This window comes from Ochotona princeps, chromosome 16 (genome assembly GCF_030435755.1).
Source record: "Ochotona princeps isolate mOchPri1 chromosome 16, mOchPri1.hap1, whole genome shotgun sequence".
Lineage (NCBI taxonomy): Eukaryota > Metazoa > Chordata > Mammalia > Lagomorpha > Ochotonidae > Ochotona > Ochotona princeps.
Window position 1 is genome coordinate 16,425,859 of NC_080847.1, and position 16,524 is coordinate 16,442,382.

The 16,524-nt window shown below is 39.6% G+C and overlaps 1 long non-coding RNA gene across 2 annotated transcripts in view; it reads left to right on the forward strand.

The window, feature by feature from the left end:
* Positions 1 to 16,524, forward strand: part of LOC131482281 (uncharacterized) — a 137,824-nt gene that overhangs the window by 43,897 nt on the left and 77,403 nt on the right. For both annotated transcript variants that reach the window (XR_009246851.1, XR_009246852.1), the window contains exon 2: positions 6,198 to 6,346. This is a non-coding gene — a long non-coding RNA (uncharacterized LOC131482281). The remainder of the gene's footprint in view (positions 1 to 6,197; positions 6,347 to 16,524) is intronic.

The following is a 16,524-nucleotide window of genomic DNA, read 5'->3' on the forward strand; positions in this document are numbered from 1 at the left end:
TTTCTTTTTCTCTGAAAAAGCTGACACTGCTGCCTCGTCTGTGTTTCCACAGAGCAAATGGTCCTCTGTTTTCTCTTTAATTGTTTCTATCCAACTTACAGTTTTTGTCCAATAATTGAACAGATTGCTCCATGTTCATACTGTGTTGTGTAGCACTTTCCTCTTAGATTTTCATTATTTATGTTGATGCTTTGTTACCTTTGTAGTTTTGCTGGCCTCTTGAGAGCAGAGGATGTTAAGAATCATTTGTTTTATTTCCTTCTAAACAAGATAATTACCAAAAACATACTGATATTAGAGAATTAAAGTACAGAAGACAGCAATGAAAAAAAACTAAACTGTATTTTTCTTCCAGACTTAGGAATCGCTGGCCTTTCTTTTAATCCGTTCAATTATTATTACTTTGGACTGGTGTTTTGGTGAGTGAAGCCACTGGCACCATCAATGGCATCCCATATAGGTGCTAGTTTGTCTCCTACCCCACTTCGGAGCTAGCTCCCTAATAATAGCCTAGGAAAACAATAGAAAGTGGCCCAAGTGTTTGGGACCCTGCCGCCTATGTGGGAGATGTGGATTAATCTTTAGGCTACTGCCTTCAGTTTGACCCATCCCCGAATATTATAGCCATCTAGGAAGTGGGTTTTTCTGTCTCTCCTTCTTTCTTTCTCTCTCTCTCTCTCTCTCTCTCTCTCTCTCTGGGTATATATGTGTGACCCTCTCTGTAACTCTTCCAACTAACTAATTAAGTACGTAAAATATTGTTGCATTGGGAACTTCATGGTATTTACTTGAAGAGACAAAAAGACATAATCACATTTGTTTCATTTTTTTGTATATTTCATCCAGTGTTATGTTTTAAGTTTTGTCATTAGAACTTTGTTCCTTGCACTTTATGCAGTCAGTCCTTTGCATGACTCTTCCATTAATTATTTTTATGATTAAATAGACAGTGTTTTGGGTTAGATATTTTCATAGCTAATTTATGCTTAGTAACTTACTTATTACCCAGATGCCAGTCTGGTTTCTTAACCCTACTGCCTACTCTGACTAGACCTTGATGTTATTTGTACTCATTTGTAATATATGACAATGTTTCCCAGAGAGTATTACTTCGTATTCAAAGACTTAGAGAATCATGTCTGTCTTACTTATTAACCCTTACAAATGAGTGGTGTGACATTGCTTGGTACCCTTTGTGGTAGAGTTTTCAAAAATTTCCCTCGATGGATCCCTTATTCTCTGCCCATATAGCCATCCTACTGTTCTCAGCTGCTCTTCTAAATAGTAGACTCATCTGAACATGCCTGCACATTTTATGCCTTTTACTGTTCTATTTTCTCTAGAGTTGAAATTAAACCAACACCCACCCTGAGGGTAGGAGTTAGGACTAGTCATGGGGGACATATGGCTTTCTTGTCATCCTACAGGACAAATGTTCAGTCTTTGCAAAACTATTCATTTCCAGGCTGTCAGAGAAACTTACATTATGTTTTCTGTCTTTGGGGAGTCACACTGGTATTAATTCAAGGGTTTTTTTCCAATACTGATGTTAAATTTACTTTTTTTGCCCATGTCTCAAAAAAAAAATAAATACAAAGCATCATTATAAACTATTATTACATTGACGTGTAAAACATGGCTATTATTACTGACAGCTCAGTCTATTGGAATTATACGATGTTTAAGTATTTCAGCCCTGCTCTCAATGCCTCTGCTTGTTGCACTTGCTTTCTGTATTTTCAACTTTCAGAACCATCATGTAGCAGGCAAGCAGTTCTATAAAGGGAGAGCACAGTGGGTGAAAATTGCATGGGCTTATGGAGACCAACTACAAGCACCAAGTGGAGGCCTGTGTAAGTGGCAGCCTCTGTAGAAAATTGAGCCATTGTGGATGACCTCATGCTCATAATAACCAAAAACAGGAAATAGTTGCTAGGAAAAGTAAGCACAAGCATAGTTTGACTAATAAAAATCAAATGAAGGAGATTGTAGCTATGGTGAGATGACTGTTTAGGATGTTGGCATTTGCATGGGGCACTGATGGAACACATACTCTCCTGCCCCAAGGAGAGGTGAGGTTAATGGGCTGTTTAGTCTGGAGAAGGGACTGGGTGGTGTAATGATAGAAAGATGTGATCCTTCCTATGAGTGAAAGAACATGAGAAAGATGTTTAATTTGTCCTTCTTTGTCAAATGATAGAGCAGAACCAAGGTGACTGTTTCAGAAAAGTCAATTTCAGCCACATAGAAAGAAATCTCTAGTGAAAATAACTCAAGAGTTAGTGTGGCTGTCTTAAAATTTAATTTTGTTCTGCACTGAACACTGAATGGGAAAAATGTATTCATTATCGAAGGGATGGGCAATGGAGTTATCAAACTGAGATAAATGTGACCATAGATGACTTGTTTTTCACTGAGATTTCTTGATTCTGATTGAGGATTATCTGGAGGGAGACAAGTCCAGAGCTGAGGCTAAAGTGAAGCTTAGGAATTCTTCATGTAGATGTAAATAGTGTTGAAGTTGCAGGAACAAAGGTCATAAGCATGGATTTTTCTATGCGAACGAAGAGAATGATGAAATGAATTTGTGTGAATCGGCAGTTTTGGGAAGGAACTGTTGGAAAAGTCTTGGTGTATACAATGGGCCTGCAGCTTGATTCTGTAGGTAATTCACAGTCCTAGATGACTTGATAACTTTGGAGTCAGTAAGCTGAGAGTTTTGGGAGGGAAAAAAAATAGTTCAGTGTTTAAGGGAAATGACTCAAATTCCTGAATTAATTAAAACATGAAGTGTAGCAGATGTGAAGAAAAATATTAAATTGGGTTGAATAAATCACTTCTCAGATTCATATTTCCATTCCTCAAGGCTGCATTCCTTGTACTATACTGTTTTAGTCCATTTTCCAAATAAGTCTCTTTTGCCACTCTGAGTTTTAGACTTACAGAGCCTCTTTTCTCCTTACCATTCTTCCTATGCTCAGATTCCTGATTTTTTAGTAGTGTACAACAATCCAGTTACAGTGCGGAATGAAAAGATCCCAGGCAACTAGCAAAGACTAGACCTAGTGAGAACTAGGGAGATTTAGTTTGGAGTTACAGAAATCCACACTTGAAGAGACTTGGGATGACCATTCTGCCATGGGGGGTGGCAACCAATTCATTTTTGACTACTAAGTATCCCTGAAAAGTCCTATCCTTACTCACCTCAGAAAGAATAGTAAGTGCTTCCTTTTATGTTCCCGTAAAAAATATGCCTTAAATAGACTATAAGTAGAAAACATTAACTGATGATACCAAAATAGCCCCTCCCTGTGGAATAAAGTTGCAATCTCCCAAGCTTTATGGAAAAAGGATGTTATGGTCATAATTGCTTGTTTAGGTAGAGTCATAAATTTTCCTTATAGGAAATCATAGCTAGAAAACTGGAACGCTAGTCAAATGGGAGCTGGGCAATTTGTATAGCAGGTGTATGGCTATCAAGCTGAATTTTCAATGTGGATGAGCTGGTTGGTGATTAAATATTTTATTTTACTCATGAGAATGGAGGCAGATTCTGTCCATGAATCTGATGGCTACTTGCCCTGTTCTCCTTGTACAGCTTCAAGTTGAGAGGATTTCTGGTAGACTAATGCTTCTGCCTGTTTGATTGGTTATCTAAACCAAAGAAATTGGTCTTTCTGGGATAAAATATTTAATTTAGTTACCTTTGTTAGAAAGATTAGAAGAGTGGGTAACATATTGAGCTACTCCTGGACTCAACTTGATGTTCCAAATAGCATCTAGACCAGTTATTGTAAAATTGTTCATATTGTAGAAAGAGTATAGATTTGAAATCAGACATCCCCTGAGTTCGATTTGCAGTAGCACTATTGTATGACGTTGGAGTACTTTATCATCTCATCTGTTCAACAGAATTCATTTTAATGCATAATGTGAATAAAGGCTCTAGTGTGCAAGTTGAGTTTGTTAGGATACTTAAGATTATTGAATATTAATGAAATAGACTTATATAGTGTGTGTGCATTTTTTTAAATTGAAGACTGGCCTTTTGTTCATTTCACCAATGGTATCTCAGGGCCTGGATGTGTTTCTAAAGACCGTTTAATAAGCCAAAGATAATACAAGAACAGAGAACTCAAGTGTCTTGACTTGCAGACTTATCTGTTTTCTACCACACCACCTTCATGACAGCACAGCCCATTAGAATCTAGATGCTGCTTTTTAAAGTTTCTTTTAGAGAGAGAATTACATACATGAAATTTCTTTGAGGAGATTAAAATGAATAACAGTAAGCCTCATCCTAAACAAGTAGAAACATTTTTAAATATATTGTAAAACTCTTGGGACTGTATCTTTAATGGCATTATTGGTTATTAAGAGAATTGATGTCTTTTATCTCATAAATAAAGTAAATTATTTGAGAATAGCAAGGGAAACACAAGTCTTAAGCAAACAGATATGTGGCTTAGCATACATATTTTATAATGAATGGAAACTTGGGGGACAGCAGGAGGATTCCGGTTAATTTAGATTTGAATGTATGTTTAGGAGCCTAAATATATGGTATGATTTTTGGCAAAACTAGTTAACTGGTGAGCCTCGGTTTCATCATTAGCAAAGTAAATATACTGTATCTAATTTAAACTTTGGATTTAATATGAAACAACAAGCCTCATGTATTAGGCAGCCAATAACTAGCATATGGATCCAGAGGCATGCTATTATCCTGCTGCCTTCACATGAGCTTGCTTCAGCACTGCTTTGCTTACAGGCTTTTGTGTTGGAGAAAGTTTCTGTACAGGAAGATTTTACCAGGAAATCAAATCCAGTTGCCTACTTTACATAGGCTTTGAAATAAAGCACTGATGACAATCCCAGGAAACTCAATATCTTTGGTACCTCCAGTGTCAAGACCCAGCCAGCGCTGTGAATAATGATGTGGATGAAATGTCTTCCACTGTATTCTCCACTATTCAAGCCAAAGCCATGAAGAACAAGCAAACAAATTAATTAATAAACAAAGCAAGAAAGGAAATAATACCCTAAAAGCCATAAGAAGTGCTGGGGACCCAGTTACGAAAGGAGGGCATCCTCACCTGTGAACGTGTGTGGGAGCACATTTGGGCCGGCTACTTTTAAAGGCAGCTGCTGCTTTCTGGCATCACCGAAATCACACCAAGGTTGACAAATCCCCATATATCCCCCAACTGAAAGTGGATTCATAAACATTGTCCCCTGTGAAAAGAATTTAAAGTAGTTCTTTTCTGTGATGACACATCAAAGCAGGGATGACACTTCTCTTGTACTTAAGTGAACTGTCATTAGCCTAAAATCTAAATCTGTGGAGGGTCTTAGAAGGGAAGATAACATTTCATTTTCAGAAGGTAAAAAATGACATTTTTGCTGGCCATAGACGTTCACTGTCGGGAAGGTAAAAGCGCCTTGCATCTCTTTTATTGCTGGGCCTGCCAATGCAACACAAAACTAATTTTAAGTTAATATTGAGGACCCTGAAATACTTTGCCCTGCCTCTAATAGAGCTGAGCACTAAAATTACAGTAGTTATTCTTCTGCTCAGAACTCTGACTCTCACAGGATAACATGAAGCACTGGTGGAAATGATTGGATTAAAATGAATGTTATCATAGTATCATGCATGACAAGAATATTCCAGTTATCTTACCTGTATGACCTGAGTCTCATTTTTCCTTCATTTAAAATGGGCTGGTTCATAGCACAGGTATAATATACTGGGGGTTATTTGCCGCATGAAAGGAAGATGCAGTTTCACCTACCAGTGGGAAGGTGCTATGGGTTGAATTGTGTCTTCCTCCAAATCCATTTGGTGACATCCTAACCCTCTGTATCTTAGAATGAGACAGTGTTTAGAGAACAAGTGTTTACAGAGATAACCAAGTAAAAATAAGATCATTAGATTGGGCCCTACTCCAAGATAATGCATGTTTTTATATATAGGGGACATTTGAGTGGATGTGCCTGTGGAAGGAAGGTGATGTGAAGAAACAGGGAGAATGTCATATGAACATCAAAATGGCAAGCCTGGAGCTGACTTGTCCTTCACGATCCTGAGAGGGAAGCTATCCTGCTCATATCATGTCTTGGAATTCCAAGCTTTTGTATCTGTAAAACAATACATTTATGTTGGTCAGGTCCTCGGTTAGTATCATTTCTTACAGCAGTGTCAGGAAATACATGCAGAATGGGAGCTGGACCTGGGCCCTCCTCTGAGATGGGTGTCTGGGATTGTAGGACCTGGAGTGGAAAGAGGAGTCTTCTCTCCCATCAAAACCCTCTGCAGAAACAGGTGGTCCTTCCTCACGTTCAGGTTAGTGTCTAATTGTCTTGACACTGTTGTCATGACAACTGCATATAAAGTTGTTCCAGAATTTGACTCTAAACTTGCTAAAATCTCCATGGGATATTTTCTTTGACTAAAAGTACATTAGCAAAGCATGCACATTTACGAACACTGTCTCTAGAAAACGTGGGAAAGGACATCCATCTTCCAACTCATATTTCGATGTTTTGGAATATGAGATGTCATTTATTACCAGTCCCCAAAGTAGTTACTCAGTTGCAGTCTATTCATTGAATTGGCATTTACTGAGCAACTACAATGTGCCAAGCACAGAAGGGAAATTCTTGGCAGATTAACTGCTGTTATCAGAGACAGCTTGAAATTCTTGGAATGTCTGGAGGAAAAAGATGTTTGTGATGGGTTACAGAGCATCATACCCTTCATGAGAAGGGAGATAATACATTGCTCATTCATATTTTCTACCCAAGGATGTAATGTATTTTCAAGAATACTATAGATGCTTAGCACGTATTTCTTGAACTAATGACTGTGTGAATGAATGAAAGACAATTCAAAATACTAAAACCGGTCTGGGAGTCATGACATTTTGAAATGTCTTATTGTGGATGCACTATTCGCGCTAACTAATGTTCATTAAATGCCATGTGGCTAGCACCAAAGACTTCACATACAGTTTCATCTTTTTTGTGTAAAATACAAATATCTTTGCTGTCATGAGCCATATTCTCATTTTGTAGATAAACAGTTCAAGGCTTTTAGAGACATGATAAAGTTCATCTGGTTGTACAGAAACTTATGGCCCTGCTTTTGAGTTTAGGTTTGTCCATGTCTAAAGACTGTGTTCCCTAACATTGCTGGCTGCCCTGTCTCTCTTCTCAGATGCTTGAGCAGGTTACCTACTCTCTGAGGCTGAGATTTTCAGTGGAAGGAATGAGATTCTCAAGAGATTAGAGAGATTAGATTTCCAAATCCATAACTAAATATTTTTCATTAACTTCCATGAACAATAGCCCTAAAGAACAAATTGCTGAATCTGGACATGGGTTTTGTCGTCTTTACTCTTTCAAGAAACCATCCAGGGTTTTTATTCGCCCTGGGATAAACAAGAACAAAATGAGACAAATCTCCCGTACTTTCCTACAGGATCATACTCTGGCTCCCAGAGTTTCTCCACATAGTTCAATTTTAATATCAGTCTCAAAATGTGTGAAGAATGGCATTAGTTTGAGTTTACATAATTGATAAAACAAGGTATTTATTCAGAGTAGTAAACCAGAAGTCTTAAACTTAGATGTCAGTTAATTGGGGTTAAATGCTGTCGTGTCATGACAGAGCATCATGTCTTAGCCTGGTTCCGTTGTCCTCTGTTAGTGCCTTTTGCTCTCCCATTCGTGTAAGAGAGAATTTATCTTTTGGAATTGCTGTATGTGGAGTCCGACTGTAAGAAATGGAGGTTGGAAGGATATCGGGCTCTCCAGCTAAAAATAAAAATGAGAGTAAAGCAACTTGACCTTCTTCTTTAAAGGTCAGTTTTTAGGAATAAAGGGGAAATTGCAGTTTAAATGGTTTCGGAATTTTCTGGGCAGATTTTGGAGTATGAAGAAGGGAGGATCAGAAAGAATCAGAGAAGTCCTCTTTGATTAAAATATGTTCTTTTATATATTTTAGGGGAAAGGAAAGACATGTACAAACATACACACAAGCAAACACACATACACACAGATGAGGGGAGAGAGAGAGAGATGAAGACAGAGAGAAAGAGAGAGAAAGAGAAAGAGTGACAGTTGTGTGTTTCTATCTTCTGGTTCATTCTCTACATGGCTGTGATGATTGGGACAGGAGCTAGGCCAGGGCTGGAGCCCAGAGTTGAAACTCCAACCCACGTCCCCTATTTGAATGATAGGAATCCTGTTATTTGCACCAACAGTAGTACTTCCCAGGGTCTGCTTTGGCAGAAACAGAGTCAGAAATTTCACTCCAATGTGAGATGTAGATTTTGTAAGCAGTAGGCCACATACTCCTCATTTTAAGGTGCAATGTAAAGATCCTTGAGTAACTCTTCATGCATAATAAACTTGCCCTGCCACCCTGGTACATTTGTGCTTTCATTTATTTATGTATGCAGTTGTACAACATCCTTTTTTCTGCTGAGACTGACATTGTGATAAGCAACTGGAACAGTGGTTCTCAGTGCTGAACAAAATATTTATAAGTTCCTGAAGGTTCCAACACCTAATAAATGATAGAGGTATAAAAGAAGCAATCATGGTGGGGTAACATGAACAGCAGGTACACCCGTCCCAGCCTGGAGAGATGGAGAATGAGACTTCTTTAGTGGAAAGAAGCTCATTCATGGAACCAGAGTTACCCTAGATTTGTCCATCATGTCAGAGATGTCAGCCATGGGCGAGTTTGTTATAGCGGACACCATCCCAGACATTAGTGCTCTGTCCTGTTCCTCCCAAGACTTTGTCAGAGTTGAAGTTGCTTGTTGTGAATGCTTCAGAGAGCATCCTCTCCAGCATACGTACTCCAGGAGGACAGGAATTCTATCTGGCTTATCCACTCCTTAATCTCCATCATTCTAGCAATGACTGGCATACATGTGTCTACACAGAGGGTGCATTCACCTGGTTTATTCTACTCAGATAATCCTTTATTGGGTGCTGCTGATATGGATATGGTGATTGCCACAAATCAGTTTTTGAAGTGGGTTATAATATAGGAAGGAAGAACCAATTCTATAATTTTCTGCATAGCATTCTCTACAGGGAGATTTCTGGATATTTTTCAAGAAATACAATGAAATGTAAGATTTACTCTAAAAAGAATTCTCATGTTCAAATGCCTGTTTGCCAGTATAGAAACCATGGGGGAAAAACAGCGTTGAATCTTATGCTACGTAAGGGATCAGCAGACTATGGATGAGGAACTAATGTAGCCACTGCCATGGGCTAATGATGGTTACATGTTAAAATAACTTTTTTTTTTTAAAGATTTATTTTATTTTTATTACAAAGTCAGATATACTGAGAGGAGGAGAGATAGAGAGGAAGTGGAGCTGCCGGGATTAGAACCAGCGGCCATATGGGATCAAGGCGAGGACCTTAGCCACTAGGCCACGTTGCCAAGCCCCTAAAATAACTTTTAAAATAAGGCTTAGTATCATATGAAAATTCAAATTTCAATGTCCATAAAGTAAGTTTTATCAGAACATAGTCATGCATATTGTTTTATGTGTTGTGTGTGGCTGCCTTGTTGCTGCACGGTCAATATCAAGTAGTTTATGCGACATGGATAACAAAGCCCAGAATATTTCTCATTTAGACCTTTGCTGAAAAAAAGTGCTATGGGGTTCCAGGGAGTTTCAGTGGGTGTGGTTTAAGCCAGCACAAATTTTGGTAACCTTCCCTTTAAGCAGTTCCTTTTCCTGAATCAGTGGTTCCCTGCACTGGGGAATTTCATTTCCTACTTCTTGAAATGAATGCCTTGCAAATGATGATTGATTATGCCTTTGATTAGGAAGTAAGGGGACATACTGCTTAATATGAAATACAAAGCTGTTTTTTTTTAGGTGTGCAGCATGATTGAAACAATGGTAGCTTGGGATCAGGAAACTGATGTTTCTTCTTGCAAGCTTAGACAGCTCACATCCTCCGTCTGGGCCCAAGTCCCCTTATTTATCAAATGACAGGACCTGGAAAGCAATACCTAAGATTCTGTCCAGGAGTAAAAGCCTGTAATTCTGCAAGTACAAGTTACCACTTGTGCTCAGGGCTGTTCGTGCTTATAGTAGATACACATTTTACAAAGAAAGTACTCATGGATCGCTAGATACTTTTGATTATTTACACATGTGTAGAGTTAACGAGAATTGCGTGGGAACAAAACGCAGGCTGGGACTACAGATCTGCAGGAAGTATGGGAACGATTAGAGTTCAGCATTTCATCCTGTAGCCTCAGAATGCATTTTCTCATTTGGAGGTGACTGGAAGGAAAGAAGCACACAAGTGTTTTGGAGGCGAGTGGCAAATGTTGAAAGTGTGTAGATAGCTGAAAAAGTTAGGTCATCCCCAGGCCATGCCTATTTCTCTACAGTTTTTTTTTTTTTTAATAAACTGTCTTTCCTGCTTTGTCCTTAAAGGTTATACAACAAGGTTTCCTAATAGAACGTGGGCAGTTGAAAACCAGAGCAAGGTTGTAGCAGCAAAACAGACCCTTGGGCACTTACTTCTTTGGGGTTTATCTGCACCCTGAAATGCTGCTCATTGTTTTTCCCTTTGAGTCCAGATTGTTAGTGAAAATGCTGGAAAGGTACTTACAAAATATCCATGCTTAAGTGACTGTTCCACTTGTTAAATCATAATACAGTGTGATTTTGCTGAAATGAAGTAATTACAGGGAGAGAGAAGGAAAGTCAAATGATACAAAAACAGGTCCTTTGGAATCCTCTAAGCACTAATGTGTTCTTTGATGCATATGCATTACTTGTTTCTGATATTCTCATTGCACAAAAGCTCCCACTATTTTAAGGGTGGAGGTTAGTGTTAAATTGTCTCAAGCTCTTTTCCTCAAATTTGGGTGAATGAGCTACATACACAGTTATCAAACAGTTCCTAAAGAAATGCTATGGCCTGGTGGTGTGGCCTAGCAGCTAAAGTCCTCACCTTGAACGCCCCGGGATCCCATATGGGCGCTGGTTCTAATCCCAGCAGCTCCACTACCCATCCAGCTCCCTGCTTGTGGCCTGGGAAAGCAGTCGAGGACGGCCCAAAGCTTTGGGACCCTGCACCCGCGTGGGAGACCTGGAAGAGGTTCCAGGTTCCCGGCATCGGATCGGCGCAGCACTGGCCATTGCGGCTCACTTGGAGAGTGAAACATTGGACGGAAGCTCTTCCTCTCTGTCTCTCCTCCTCTCTGTATATCTTACTTTGCAATACAAATAAATAAATCTTTAAAAAACAAGAAATGCTAATTGTTCTAAATCAACACATTTCAATTTTTCATGTTTTGATCTGACATCTACTATTCTCTCTATCGTCCTTGCACTAAGCAAAAAGAAAAAGAAAAAGTTTTTTCAAATCTGGGCTTTCCCATGTCCCACTGGTGATCTTGATAAAATGACTGAAAGTCTTCATTTTCCTTGTCTCTGAAAGTAGGATAATAACAGAATATACCTCAGATGGCTCTGCTACCTTAAATGAAAAACTCTCCCTGGCCCCTGGCACACAGGAAGTGCTCAGCAGTTAGTAACTGTTCTGTCTTTTAAATTCAGATGTTACTCCTCTTTACCTACTGAGGGATGGTCAGTTGTCTGACCCTACCAGCCCTCCATGTTTGTCCTTTTCTCTATCATTATTACTTGATTGTTTGATTTTCTAATTGCTTCCTTTTCTTAACAGTGTGTTGTTATTATTATTTTAAGGATTGCAAGTCAGTCTTTTTTTTAAAGATCTATTTATTTTTATTTGAAAGGCAGATATACAGAGGAAGAGAAACAGAGGAAGATCTTCCATCCCATGATTCACTCCCTAAGTGAGCGCAATGGCTGGAGCTGAGCCAATACGAAGCCAGGAGCCCAGATCCTCTTCCAGGTCTCCTACACAGGGTGGGTTCCCTGGTTGCACCTTCTTATTGTTAGCCATGAATAAGGTAACCTAGCCACATGTAGTCTTCCATTCATCCCTTTGCCATCCCCAGCTCTTCAAAAGCCCTGCTAACTCCTGGTGAGTGCCAGCTGCCTCTCTTCCATTGGAAAACATCATTTATCTCACTCCTGAAGAATCAGATTGAGAATCGGCTCCCTCTTTCCAGAGAGAGCCATTTGCTACACCTTGTGGAAAATCATTAACTTTGCTCATACAAAAAGGAGCAACATGTGTGAACCTAACGGTCTCATTGCATGTCTCTCCCTCCCTGAACCATGTGGTCTATGAATGGGATTCCTGTTTCTCATAACCCAGTGTTTCCTTAGCGATTAGGACATCAACTGGCACAATGTAAATATTAAAGCGTGTTTGGTGAATGAAGTCATCAGTATACAAATATGTATTTATTCATATTTATGAATATTTATTCTTCCACTTTAAAATGTTAGAGTTGAATTATTGAAGCAGTGGCTTGTTGAGAAACATGAGAAGTGGGTAATGTCTGCATTTGGATGTGTGGCCATAGTCAATTGTCATTTATGATGATAAGAAAAGTTTAAGGAGTTTATATCTTAAGAGATTATAAACATAACCTGTGTTGTGATTCTGCATCTTGGATCTGGCAAATAATTTTTTTCTAAAAATGTTTGCCCTCCTAATGTGTGTTAATAAGCTCTCCAAAGAGATCTTCCAACTTGTTGCCTTTCAAAGACTTTGATTTGTAGTCTTAATAAATTGCAAATGACAAGAATAATACTTGAAGTTTGTGAGGTCCTGAAAAAATGCCTTCTTCTCATTTTTGTTTTTATGGACTGTGTATGTATACATGCATTCTGATACATCACTCAAGAATGGAAATGATACCAATTCTGTGAAAAATGTACTGAGTGCCTACTGTATCTCATGCTTGGTATTAAGCGCTGATAGTCCTTTGCTACTTAGAGCAGGATGTGCCACCTTAAGAAGTTCTGTGTCTGAGCCAGAGACATAAAGAATTAAATTGCATTTTATTATAAGGAAGAGAGAGACATCGTCCATCCCCTTGTTGTCTATGCTCATGATAGCTAGGACTTGGCCAGGCTGAAGTCAAGAGTGAGGATTCCATCGGGGTCACTTGAGTGGCTGGGAGAGTCAAGTACTGAGCCAGCACCCACTGCATCCCAGCTTGCACACGGACAGGAACCTGGATTGGAATTGCAGTAGCCTGGCATTCTGATGTGAGATGCAGCCTAACGTCTGGGTCCTGTGCCTACCTGAGATGTAGTCCTGGTAATGCCTAAAATAAAGGAAGTGTATTTAACATAAGGAGAAAGACTAGACTGACTTGGGATGTTAGGGGGGAGTGTTGAATTCAGATAGTTGTGGCTGTTGAGCTGGGCTCTGAAGGCTGAATAGGAGTTTGCCATTATGTGGGATAAGATGCAAATATTTTTACAAAGCAATACCAGAGTTGATTTTAATCCAGTGCAGAGCACGGATATTACAGAGCGAGGGAGGGTGGAGAGATGGGGGATGATGTGATTTGAAAAAGACTTTTGCCTTCTGGCCTTTTCGCTGTTACTTCATGGTCTTTGAGGCTGCAGGAAAAAGTACTTTGTGAAGGCCCCTTTGATGTGTATGAATTATTCATCATTAAGAAGTCAGGCAGCTGACACTAGTCTTTGTTGGAGCTATTGAGTGCATTATGCCCCGCCCCCGGAAAATCTTCCTTTTGTGCTTCTCTGCCCTGTGTGAGGGTCATCTGCATGTGGGAAGGTCATGGTCAGCTTTTCACTGATTGATGCAAATCAGAGTGCATCCTGAGACTTCATGTTCTGTCATTTTTCTTCAGTCTTTTATTAGGATAAGAACTGTTTGTCATTGGAGACACAGGCACATACACAAGCGCACACACACACGCACACACACATACACACGCCTAAGCAGTGCAGGCGTGCAAACTGCTTGTTTCATTAGAAATCCAGAGCCCAATCAGATGGAAAGACATGACCACCTAGTCCATTAGTGTTCTTACTCCGACACAGGCAGCTTGACCTGGGAACAGCCAGAGCTAACGGCATGTCTTATTAAAACGGCTTTTGTCAGAGCGTTTCCCCATCATTTAGCATTCTCCTAAGCATTGTACCGAATGTGGGGCCAGGAAGTCAGCTGTCAGTTCTCAGGGTGGAAGAGTAGAGGTGAGGAAGAGACTTCAATTGGTGCAGACCACCACTCTTTACCAATTTTACCCAGTCCTTCTCAGCAAGTCTGCGGCATTCATGATCACATACCATCTTACAGACAGAATAGTGTGAGTCCAATCTAACATGTGATAGATTCTTCCTAAGCCTTGCTTGTTTCAGGTGCATTAACTTCTTGAATCTTGAATGCTCTACAAACAGTAGTTTTTACTTTCTCTTTTATAAATATAAAAAGCAAGGCTAAGACAGTAAAACTAACTTCAAGGTTAAGAGATAGTATTTGATAAAATCAGACTCATTTTGAATGCTTTTTCTATTTCATTCTGCTTCTAGTCTAGTGCTATCATTTCCACTGTGGGTTAAGCAAAAGAAAATAAATTCCACAATACTAAGAGTAATTCTAATGGTTGAGATAATCATTGTTGTTAAAGTCAGCATTGGCCTAAAGCTTCCTATGTGTCATGAACTGGACTAATTAATGTGTTATATATTTCCTTGAATCCATTTAAAACCCTGTGTAGTAGATACTCTAGCTGTTCCCACTTCACAAAGGTAGAAATTGAAACTTAAACTAGATAAATGGGCCTGGTGTGGTAGCCTAGTGGCTAATGCCCTTGCCTTGTGCATGCTGGGATTCCATATGGATGCTGGTTCTAATCCTGGCAACCCCGCTTCCCATTCAGCTCCCTGCTTGTAACCTGGGAAAGCAGTGGAGGATGGCCCAAAGACTTGGGACTCTGCACCAATGTGGGAGACTCAGAGTAGGCTCCTTGCTTCGGATCAGCAGAACCCTGGCCATTGCAGCTGCTTGGAAAGTGAGTTGGTGGACAGAGGATCTTCCTCTGTCTCTCCTCCTCTTTTTATGTCTGACTTTCCAATAAAAATAAAAATCTATCTGACTTCAAGTCAAATCTCCTACAGAGAGATAGAAATTGAAACAGGGAAATTAGAATCGTTTCACCAAGTACAAATCAGATAAGTGTTGAAGTAAAGCTAGGTTAGTATGTGTTGTCTTTATTCCTACTACACTAAGATTCATGCAAGTCATTGATTAGAGTTAAAATCCATGTGAAATTTATGTTAATAACTTATTGGAACTTAGTTTTATCATATAGTAGGTGGGCATGCAAAGTATCTGGCGTGTTGGTTGTGCTAAGGGTTAAATTTAATCAAATAGGTAACAGTCCCAACACAGTCTGTCTGAGATACAGTAAATTCAAAAGAAATGTTGGTGTAGAATATGGCCTATTTTCCCTTCTGTGAATTGGCCCTAAGAGCTAGTGGTGCCATGTACAAGCAGCCAACAGCTCTCAAAGCCTTCAGAACTTCTCTCGGTTACAGAGAGCCATGATGATCGAGTTCACAACCCTTTTGAGGGTAACCCACACCCATTGCCTGGTCCCTGATTGTTGACACTGGTCCATAACTACTTGGATTCTAGCTCTGAGACTCCCCTTGGGGTCAGACAAGTCTGTCATTTTGCATTTTGTCGTACTTTGAATATTTTTCTCTCTGCAAATTACAGCTTTCCTTCTCTCCTTTCCACAAGTGTTGGTTTCAGGATTGCCACTTGCATAAATATCCTGGATACTAAACTCCTTTCCAGTATTAACTTTCCAATCATCTTTTGTGTTCACATTGTCAATGTCAGAAGTTCTGGAACACAGAGCAGGCAAAAAAAGAAATTAGGAATCCTGGCTAGATGTACGGCAGGCACCAACTTGTTGGAAACAGCCTTGTTGTGGTATTTTTGAGTGTGTGTGCTATGCTAGCCCGTTAGGCCCTTCATCTGAAATGTTAATTATTAATGCAATCAGGATTCTTCTGTTTTTACAAAGGAAGTTGGACTGCTTGTAAATGAAAGCACTGGAGTGAAGTCACACAACTGCCAGCAGTGAAGCTGGCTGAATCTGGCTGCTAGCCCAATAGTCCTTTCAGGATGAAAGCATCTCACCGTTACGGGCCCATGTGTGCAGTTTCTCTTTGTCTGAAATTCTCCAGGGCTGCATCGGATTTGTAACCTGTCCATACAGAATGGTGTTGTCTACCGTCCAGGACCTTGGGAGTCCAGAGGAAGGTCTTTTCCACCATCAGCATTCTCTCCTCTCCCTAAGGGCTGTCAGCCAGAGATGGCCAAGTAAGCGATGGGACTTTAAAAGGTTAATTACCATTAATCACTAAGAGAAGGTGTCTTATTATCAATTCATAAATTCAGAATAAATTTATTTTGCTGACAAGCAAAATGTCCAAGTTGCCCTATGGACCTGGTTCCCATTCTGAAAAATATGTGATTTTTTTTTTCACATTACAGTCTCTGTATAAGCCACTGTCTCTTCCAACATACCATGTGGAGAGA